The sequence below is a fragment of the Cydia pomonella genome, chromosome 11, assembly GCF_033807575.1.
Source record: "Cydia pomonella isolate Wapato2018A chromosome 11, ilCydPomo1, whole genome shotgun sequence".
Lineage (NCBI taxonomy): Eukaryota > Metazoa > Arthropoda > Insecta > Lepidoptera > Tortricidae > Cydia > Cydia pomonella.
Window position 1 is genome coordinate 4,044,822 of NC_084713.1, and position 11,551 is coordinate 4,056,372.

General features: G+C 35.5%; 1 long non-coding RNA gene across 1 annotated transcript in view; it reads left to right on the forward strand.

The window, feature by feature from the left end:
- The first annotated feature begins 786 nt into the window (after positions 1-786).
- LOC133522666 (uncharacterized) overlaps positions 787-11,551 on the forward strand; it is a 268,085-nt gene continuing 257,320 nt past the window's right edge. Inside the window, exons 1-2 of the long non-coding RNA XR_009800103.1 lie at positions 787-1,036; positions 1,326-2,267. This is a non-coding gene — a long non-coding RNA (uncharacterized LOC133522666). The remainder of the gene's footprint in view (positions 1,037-1,325; positions 2,268-11,551) is intronic.

The following is an 11,551-nucleotide window of genomic DNA, read 5'->3' on the forward strand; positions in this document are numbered from 1 at the left end:
CAATTACTCGCACTCTGTCTGATTGCGATCCTTAAATCATTGCAGATCGTCGATCACTGTCGGGCCTCACCCTTTCTCTGTACTTGAACTTGAGAGCTCCTAACTTTGCCGTGATGTATGAGTCAGATGGATTGACAAATACATGAGATTATATTGCCAGGCGCTTGGTAGGGAAATTGGTTCGGGTGTTACGATAATACCTTATAGGATAATACCATCCACGCATTTACTTATGTAATTTACTATCATTATACATACACGTAGAAACGTTAGTAACCTAGATAATAAGCTATCAACATTACATTTTAAAGAATATTAATGAACAAAAACCAAAAAGAAAAAAGGCATACATATATTGAGATGATTTGGGCGGACACCAGTTCTAATACGGAAAGTTTACCCAATTGCTCGCTAGATGGCGCTAGCGTCGAGTTAGATCGCGCAAGCGTTAGTCTTTCACAGTTTCATGGCATGTATTAGACATTAGCATGCAAACCGTTCGCTAGATGGCGGTGGTCGAGATAAAACGCGAAAACGTTTGTCTTCCATAGAATAGCTACGTTCTAAAGTTAGATTTATGTTTATTTGAAGTATTCTGCTACTCTATGTACTTTCTTACTAGAGTTGCTCTGAGACTGATTAGGATTACTAAGTACTGTAGCCGGTGGCTTAGTTCGTGCTTAGGGTGTTTGCTCCTGCATACTCTTGTGGGTATACACGAACGTTTATACGAACTGTGTAACTGTGCCCTATTACAAAGTTTAAAAATAAACTAGTTGTCGTTTACACCATAGATTTATAACTAACCTAGATGCCTAGTCTGTACATCCCTAGTGAAGCCATTTCGAGTACGACATTATGTCGCCCTCGTGTCATCGTATCCGAACGGCCCTCGCAGTACTCAAGGTCGAGTTGGTTTGTGTACACCTCCCGGTTATAAATTAAAAAATACAAGAAAGATGGTTGTTTGTGCGGTGAATTGGTGTCACAACACATCAGTGAATAAAAACAAACCGCCTGATATAACATTTCATGCGTAAGTATCCAGTTTAATGTGATATTTTTACGTAATTGTAAATACAAAAATCCAAATTTTCGTCAGCCGCCATTACTTATAAATGTTGCCAGGTGATATGAATCTTTTTTCCTCCAAATGAGGCATGACGATTACATTGATAAAATTAATATGCTTACTTTAAGTTCCTTGTATGACTATAGAAAATATTCTTTTTTAGTTTTTCATTCTTTTATTTCAAATTATGTTTTGTCTTTTATAAAATTACAGTTTAAATTCATATTTTTATTTTGTGTGATATTCGTTTTAGATTTCCGACTGATCCGCTTCTGTCTGCGAGATGGACGGAAAAAATTAGATTAAATAGGAACGATGCAATATGGAAACCGACTAAACATAGTCGAATATGCTCTCGCCATTTTGATGAGCAAGTAAAGTAAATTTTATTTGTGGAACACAGGTGTTATAGTTAAGGTCTGTAAAACGAAACGCAACTGTCACTGTCGCACTTATATGGAAACTGAAAGAGAGACACAAAGCGTTTCGTTGTTCGAAGCAATAGCGATTGCCACCTTGGCTAGGCCTGCAGGTACAATTACTAGTACTGACGATAAATAGTTATTTGTTTTACAAGTGGAAAAGTTGTTGTTTAACCGCTCGTGCTAATATTGCTACTCGAGCTAAATAAAGATACAAAATGTCGAAAAATGGAATCTTGAGCGTTGCGAGGGTTTCAAGTTACGAGAGTTAAACAAATTTTGCCCCAAGTGAAACACAAAACTTTTCACCACACTAACCCGAAGAAAATATTAGTCAAATAAAATCAAACCAAATCAAATCCAAATGATCGTCATTAAATATTTATCATTTAAAATCATTATTCCAAAGTCAATTCTACCAGCTATTATCTGTGCACATTTGTAAAATAAAAAAATAAACGTTTTTTTTATTTAAACATTATTTCACAAAGTACAGAAATGCAAAGTCCTTAAAAGAAACCTTGAAAGCTTTTGCTACAAATTTAATATCTACATACACACTCCCAAATGATTGATAGCCAAGTATAAGGATGTGGTTAAAATCCATCTACTTTAAGGGGAATAAATGAACTCTGGCAACCCGTTTTTGTATATATGTGTGTGTCGCTGAGCGTAAGACACGAGCGTCGCACGCACACATCGATCGAGTTTCGGCTTCACTTTTGGCAGATTAGCCTTATGAGGACTAACTGTCTATGTGTGATAGGTCAGTGGTTTACACTGTCTTTCGCTGATTACTAAGAACGCCCCATTGATCCCGCCACTTAAAGTATTATTTTTAATCAGATACTCGACAAATCAGACTAACATCAATTTTTCTTAATTATAATAACTTTTTTCTATTCAATTATTCCCGTAAAGCGCCAACGACGTATTGCTGTGTTTATTTAAATTCCACGTTCGCTTGGCGGTAATCCTGTCTGCTTTTGAATTATATCTGCAAATGTATTTGCATTTCATATTTCTTACCACGTTGTTTATATTTCGTAGTTCATGAATGCAAAAAGGTGTTCATTAAGACTTAAGTGGATTTTTTATCTTATTAATTTATATTTGCGCGAAAGTTTTAAATATTCTATGCTGCATATTTTTTGCTTTAAGTGTCACTTGGCTGATTGTATTAAGTAGGTAAGCGATAGATAATTTCCCAAGCTTGCAATGTTGAGATAACTTATAAAATATCGTTTATTGTTTCAATGCAAGTTTGAGAAATACATATACAAATCTCGGCGAGAAACGGGGCTGCCGGCCGCGTATCCCTATCTGACCTCGCCACGCTCGGGTGTCCATATCTACTCGGCCTGCAACCCTTCGTTTCCCGGCCTGTATAGTAATGTACTATTACTTACTTTGCAAAATATTCTGCTATTGACATTTCCTAAAGATGGAGTCGAATTATCTGTTCCATTTATGAAAGCCCGATTCAAATTTGAAAACTAGTTACCGTTTAGAACTGGTTTTGATAGTAATAGCGATGGTCTTGGTCATTGGTACGCATCTCTTTCTCGACTTTCACTTCATTTGTATGTACAGTCACGTCTGAAAATATCGATACGGTAAAAGTGCCAAAAATATGTAGGTATACACGACCTTATTTCCCATGTATTAAGGTGGTGTATACATATTTTTGGAACTTTGTCCGTATCGATATTTTCAGACGTGACCGTACTAATCAGCGTGAATGATCCTCAAGGTTGAATCACAATAAAATAAAAACGGCAACCCAGTAGTTATTAAGTCCGTGTTCGAAGTAGTAGTTTTTGCTTTATTAGCTAACATATATACTAGAGTTGCCGCGAATACTCGCTATTATTCGGTATTCGGCATTACTCGTCATTTTTTTTGATATTCGTCGAATACCGAATAATAGCTAGTATTATTCGGCATTCGGCGAATAGTCGTCGAAAATAAACTTTTAACGAACAAAAGAACTAATGAGTTAAAAATAATCATTTTTTTAATTATTTTCCTTAATAAAACAATACATAATATCAATTATTATCTGTAATATGTGCCTGTGCCTATCATATTCATGAAATTAAATTAGTAAGGCTTTTTAATTAATATTTAAAATCCAACAGAGGCAGATTGTGGTGCAAAAAAACAATTTTTTCTGCACGTTCTGGAGTAAGTGGGTTTCGTTTTTCCTCGTAAATTAAACCTGCCTCGGAAAATAGTCTTTCTGAATAAACAGAGCTTGCTGGTGTGATTAAGTATCGTTTAGCAAGCTTACTTAAAATAGGAAATCTATTCTTATTGGTACTCAAAGCCCACCATTCATAGGGGTTTATTTTTCTGTCAGCCTTTGCTAACGCAATTTAGTTGGCGATTTCTTCAGCAGTGGCATTCTTGGGTTGCTCTTCAGTAGGTTGGTCTATAGATGATTCTTCAAAACATGCCCAAAATAGTTTATGAGTTTCCGAATCATGCTCACTTTCATTGTCTAAACGAGACCTTTTGGATGCCGTTTCTGGATCCGAATCATCATTTTCGTCATCTAAAGAAAGCCTAAGACCTTCTCTTAGCGCAGCTGTACGGATCCGTTCAACTTGGGTAGCGTCAAAGTAAAAGTTCTTGTAGCGGGGGTCTAAAAATGTCGACAAGTAATATGTCTTCGTAAAGCATAGATCATCCAAGTTAAAACGCTTTCTGAAATCATCAACGTGTGCAGTTTGTTGAATCAGCGCATCTTTCATTAGGTACCTATCTATTTACATTACATTAGTTTTTTTTTTATGTCGAATAGTAATGTCGAGTTATTCGACTATTCGGCAAAGTGAATGGCGATTAATCGGTATTCGACTATTCGCTATAAACACTATTCGCGGCAACTCTAATATATACAAACATTACATTTATAAAAATAAAAGAGTCAGAAAAAGGTCATTAGTAACTAATGTTCTTTTTCTTAAACATCGTTAGTCACATTTTGTTCAGCGTAAAGACGTAGGTGCCTAATTTACTCAGAGTCAGACCAAGAAAAGTCTACAACGATTTTGATAACACACATATTATTTATAAGTCATAATTTCATTGAAATTTGACGATTCAAATACGTTCACTGCGTGTGTTATTAAAATCGTTGCAGACTTGTCTTGGTCTGACTCTGTATGTTTTATTTTACCAATTTAATCATTCCTAATTAAATATGAATGATTAAATAAGGGTCATTTTTGACTTTGCTTATGCATGCTGTCATCACATATCACGTCAAAACCTATTGAAAACTGTTTGCTAGATTCAAAACAGTACTAACACCATCTTATTATCCCCACCCTATCTGGATAAGTCTAACTTCTATTATAAAATATCACTTTTCATACATCTCTCAGCCACATTAGCTATTCAAAAGGCGCGCTCCATCCCCTAGTCCATTATGATGTGTCACGTAAAACAATTTCCAAGCCTCTTAGCCCACCCCGTAATGTGCAATACAGATGCGCAAAAACCAGCTTACTAAGACCTTCCATATTTCTCTACAGTACCAATTTAAACCCATTAAGCTTTGCTTGAAGGAATGGAGACAGATCAAGTAAAGGTGGACACAAGTTTTTAAATGATCGGTGGAACTTGATGTAAGTCTTCTTACAAGTGAAGACGAGGGTTTCATACAACTGACTTGAATGTTTTTATTAGTTATGTAAACATTTTGCTTTGTTCATTTTTCTATGAAGGTTTATTAAGGGACTTATATATAATAAGAATAATGTTTTCAATAAGTTTATTTATAACTTATACAGTGTGTCCCTAGCCATTGGACAAAGCCGAAATGTACATATGCATTAGGGTATTTAGAACCAGTGTACAAAGTATCATAACAACCGGTGTAGCGGTTTCGAAGAAATTAACAAATTACCATTTTTTACTTTTGAGCAGCCTGTATGCGTTAGTAGCTCCTAAGGTAATATCTTCAAAGAATAGTATGGAACCTTCTTCGACCTTTTTGATTATCTTTTTTTATTTATGACACTAATAAGCTTCTGACTTTTGTAAAATGTCATTATTATCAAATATTTCGAACAAATTGTCAAAAACACTGCCAAAGATTAACACAGTGTGTTTCTTTTTGTTGTCGATTATTGCAAATAACTTTCGTTCGAAAAATTTATTTTTTTATCTTTTGTTCTAATTAAAAAATATTAACGTCAGAGCATTCCTGAGCAGTAACCCTACGTGGGATTTCAGGGTTTATCCAATAGCTAAGGTCATTCTGTATAGTCTGTTAATTTGGTATTAATAAAAACACAAACAAAACGACTCTCAATAGGGCATTCAACAATGAGGTAAAACAAAAGAAAATCAGCAGGCGTATTCATTAAAGAAGGCGTTATCGTATTATATATAAAATAAGTGTCACTTTTTGTCACCTCGCGATTGAAAGAGACAGATGCTAAAGCGTGTACATCTATCTATGTTTATTATAATTTCAGATTACCTAAGTAAAGGTATGCTGAACCTATATAGCGACAAAAAAACTTCGAAGCAAAGTTTTGTGACTAAGCTTTAAGAGAATTACGAAATTAAAAATCCATTGGTGGGTTATTTTTGTATATTTTAAATAGTAGTTGCCTATAAGTGCAATTTTTAAATAATTAACAAAACCTTTTCTCATTACATTACAGAATTTCTACCACTCATAACGCAGTCGCAATCGATCCGCAATTGAAGCCAATTTTGCTTACTGAACTTCCAAATCAGTTTCAACGGTTTTAATTCAATTGCCTACGGTCGCGGTCGGTCGACTAATCGAGACGATTTGCTCTGGTATTTACGTACGTTTTGGGAAAATTGGAAATTTTAGCTTAAACTTCCCTTTTTAGGGTTCCGTAGCCAAATGGCATAAAACGGAACCCTTATAGTTTCGCCATGTCCGTCTGTCTGTCTGTCTGTCTGTCTGTCTGTCTGTCTGTCTGTCTGTCTGTCTGTCCGCGGCTTTGCTCCGTGGTCGTTAGTGCTAGAAAGCTGAAATTTGGCATGGATATATAAATCAATAAAGCCGACAAAGTCGTACAATAAAATCTAAAAATTTAATTTTTTTTAGGGTACCTCCCCTACACGTAAAGTGGGGGTGAATTTTTTTTTTCGCTTCAACCCTAGAGTGTGGGATATCGTTGGAAAGGTCTTTCAAAACTAATAGGGGTTTTCAAGAAACATTTTTTGATAAAGTGAATATATTCGGAGATAATCGCTCCGAAAGAAAAAAAAAATGTGTCCCCCCCCCTCTAACTTTTGAACCATAGGTCCAAAAAATATGAAAAAAATCGTGGAAGTAGAGCTTAAGAAAGACATTAAATGAAAACTATAGCGGACATGATCAGTTGAGCTGTTTTTGAGATATCGCAAAAAGTTTTCCCTTCATAGTAAAAAGACTTACTTTAATTAGGTACTGATTATGCAAATTTGCCTATTTGTTTAACTCGGGTGAAAGGTACCGTTTTATCCCTTGGTTAACAATTTACTATATTTTAAGCTCCAGTTTAGCTTATTGTGACGGAAGAGTAACTACGGAACCCTACACTGAGCGTGGCCCGACATGCTCTTGGCCGGTTATTTTTGAGTTAATGAGGCAAAGTGAAGATTTTTAGGCTGTGAACTAGGTTTTTTTTTTTCATTCGATAATTTTTCTAATTGTTTTGTACTTACAAGTACTGGTTCGATATTAATAGAAATAGAAATAGTTTATTTGGTGTATATGAAACATAACCTATAATACATCTTATTCTAGAAAAATATACCAAAATGGATGCCGCTCAACATATTAGCAAGCGGAAATTCAGGCTAAGAGACTAATTGAAACTAACAGATTAATATCAAAGAAATACATTTAGATACCTATCATGTTAGGTAATTTCAAATATACGTTCTAATCGGCTTCCGGGATCGTAATCCCTATTAACTGCGTAAACTTATTCGCAGATCATGTCATTCACGCCATACACAACACACACATAACACACACACAACACATAACACACATAATACACATAAACTGTAAAAATAGTTTCTTACAAAAAATACGACCAGCCGTAAAGTGCATCTTGCTCGGTCTGAAAGCTGTAACAGACGGGTGTACCGAACCGCGACCTTGGTCCGATCAAAATATCTCTTTCTTGCTCTCACTTATAATCATAATCATAATAATAATCGTTTGTTGCGCCATGGTAAAAAACAAGTTGTTACAAAGTAATAGTATCTCATGGACCCTAATAGGGTATGGCAAACATAGTAGTTTTTCAATACTTAATATAAGCAAATTTTGCTTATATTAAGTATTGAAAAACTACTTTACAATTTTAGGAGATTAGCCTTAACGATCGGTGGACCATCTACGATCGAGTAACACAGGCCTCGGACTGGACCAAGGTCGCGGTCCGGCACGCCCGTCTGTTACGGCTGTCAGAGCGAGCAAGATGCACTTTACGGCTGGTCCTGTTTTTTGTAAGAAACTATTTTTTTTTATCGCACAGAACAATACAATGTCAGATGATATAAAAAAGGAAAACATTGATTATTTAAAAATGAAAAGTATTCATTCAACTTTGTACGTGTTGTAAAATACTTATGGTTTACGTCATGCGGATTTGGGATCAATCAATAACCTGGACTATACAGCATACAACCCTTAACTTTGGGCATTCTCAGAATTCTCACAGGAATGATAACCTTATTATTGTTACGTACAATCCCACAACCATGGATACGATACTTCAGCGCTCTGCTATCTGAGCCACCAAGCCCTCATCCATAAGCTATAAGGTCTAGGAGACTCTAGCGACATCTACCATAAGAACGTTACATTTCTTAGACGGCTAGATGAGTTCTAAGTCTTATAGGAAATTCACCAGTTACGCGCTACCCATACTAAATTGATTTTTGGGGTAGCTATTGATCCAGAGGCCGTGAGTTCAAGTCTCACCCATTATTTTTTCACTTTCTAAATTAATTTTAAGCTTAATCCCATAAGTATTCCTCCTTTTTCTGTATCTCTAACCACCTCACCACAGTTTTAGAGCTTACACAAGTCCTTATTATACCTAATTGGGTTAGTTTCAGATAAATCCCTCTATCATTTGTCTGACCTTCAGTTTTACTACATATATCAAAGAAATTGTTTTGTTAATATGATTGTGCCTTGTGCCAGACAGATAATAATTTCATTACTTAATGCTCGCGGCCACAAAATAGTCTTACCAAGCTATAACGTATGTATGAAGAAACTACTTTTGAAATTGTACTTTATTAAATTAAAATAATAATAGATTATGAGTCTGTTCCGTAATGAAAGGCATTAAAATACGAGTGTGGATTTATGGAATGTGTAGAACGCGAGTTTCACAATATGTTTTTGTACACGAGTATTTTACTGCTTAATTGTATATACCTAACGTAACGTAGTATACTACGATTAATACTTTTATGTTACTGTACTGTACACTGTTACGACAGGTATTGTGGTATTAGATCACAATTTTTGCTATTGACATTTCATTTCGAATTAAAAACATCATCTTGACGTCTTGACTGACAATAGAAATTAGGTAAAATCAAAATGTCACTGTGTGAAACCCTGAACTGTGTGTGAACTGTGTGTTATTAAAAGATTAACGGCCCGATACAAAGAATGAGATACGATAACGATAAGTTCTGGTTTAGATAAGTTCTCATTAAGATATCGTTTGTATGTCGTATAATTGACAGAAGCAGCGATTCGGACAACTAATGTCACTTTGACGTTAGAAATATCGTAGATACATCTTATTGGGATCCCAGCGGAATCGAAATAAACGTCAATTTTGACGTGTCGTTTAGTTATCGATCTTTTAAAGATCTTTCCAAGATCTTAAACGTGTCTTAATCATACTTCTAATCGGGCCGATAGACGTCGCCTTTATCATGCGTTGTCTCTTCAGTAAAAACCTCGCCCGAGACCACAGTAATAATTCTTGTTACCCCAAACCTATTTAGGTAATGCAATTACTAACAAGCATGGAGTAGGTACTCGTAATGCCTTCATCGTTCATGTACCAACACGTATATTTTGTACATTATCGGATAACAGGAGACATGTTATACCGGTATCGGTCATTGTATAATCCCTTAGTGGTCTGCGTATCGGGGCCACGAAGTGGGAGGCATAAACTGAAAATTGTTTTACTTATAGGCCATTTTGAACATATCTATATACAAGGTGCCCGTGAGCATTGCGAGACATTTTAACTAAGCATTCCTGGTAATATTTAGAAACTAAAATGTCATATAAATGTTTTTCGAAACCATTCTTTCGACATAAGTCGGTACAAAACACATTTTTGACTGCGGTATTGCCACTTTGAGGTCTAGTCTGGACATACCTATTAAATGACATCGAAAAATTAAAAAAATGTATTCGAGAGGCTACCCCTAAATAAATAAATAAAAAATTGTTAATTTTAGGTTGTGTTTATCAATAAAAATTACGTTTTATGTACAAGAGTGCTCAAAAAAAGGGAAAAAAAACAAAAAAAAATTTTTGTCGAATTTCACAAAAAGTCATATAACATTTTTTGCTTCTGTTGCCATCAGGAATGCACCGTTAAAATCTCTCGCAATGCTCACGGGCTCCTTGTATACATTGATATTATTGGATAATCAGAATGACATCTAACTAATGTCATTTAGTTATCATGCATTTTACTTGTAGTTCACCGTTCATGTATGAGCGTGAGTGTAACACACGATAACTCAATAATAAAAACCGGCCAAGTGCGAGTCCGACTCGTGCACGAAGGGTTCCGTACCATTACGCAAAAAACGGTAAAAATCGCGTTGGTTGTATGGGAGGCCTACTTTAATATTTATATTATTGTGTTTTTATTTTAGTGTTGTTATAGCGGCAACAGAAATACATCATCTGTGAAAATTACAAGTGTTTAGCTATCAGGGTTCATGAGATACAGCCGGGTGACAGACAGACAGACAGGCGGACAGTGGTCTTAGTAATAGGGTTCAGGTTTTACCCTTTGGGTGTAGGGTCGGCAACGCGCATGTAACACCTCTGGAGTTGCAGGCGTCCATAGGCTGCGGTGACTGCTTACCATCAGGCGGGCCGTATGCTTGTTTGCCACCGTCGTGGTATAAAAAAAAAGAACCCAATTAAGTATGTTCGAATAGGCCTGTTAGTTCTAAGTTTTTGCATTTGGTGGTTTTGCACAACTTTTAGATCATTTCAAGAAAAGCGCATCTAATGTATACCCTACCTAGTGTATGTATTTATAAACACTACATATGTAGGCGAGGGTCATGACCACTCTCTCTCAAACGTCTGCCCTACCACAAAAAGCGAGATGACATTCACAATGCCCATAGAGGTATGGGCACTACGACTAAAAGAGACGGACGGACGGACTTTTGGACGTAGTTTAAGGACGTACCCGGGTCCAGTAATTATTACTCATTTGTAATAATCTACATCATAGTTACAATTAACAACTAAAGGGTGTCCCGGAAGTAAAGAGACAACTTTCAAAGTCTTACTGTCTTACTAAATTTTATTAAAACAAAAGTAAAGTTTTGGTGTCATTGCTTGTATGGTTTTATTGTCTGTCATTTCAAGCGGGAATTTCGTTATTGCTTATTCATTTTTTTTCAAATTAAAAACATTTTGTATGGCCAAAGGCGTGGCTGCAAAATCGTGAAAAGCCGTAAGGTGATGGGCCGCGAACAATTTAAGAAAAAAATATTTTTAAGAGGTTGTGGGCGCACAAGCGATATCTATCTAATAATTTAATTAATTTTCTTGCAACTTACAACCAAAATTATAACTTTTATCGTTTACCTGATATTACATTTTATGGAAATAAATTTGTCTCTTTACTTCAGGGACATCCCATTATTTATAATGAAAATTTAATACACCACTCAGGTCCGGTGTCGTATTTCAAAAGGCTTTTATCTACGGTTTAATGCATGATTCAAATATAAAATACATAAAACATGACTGTATCCTGTATATTTTATA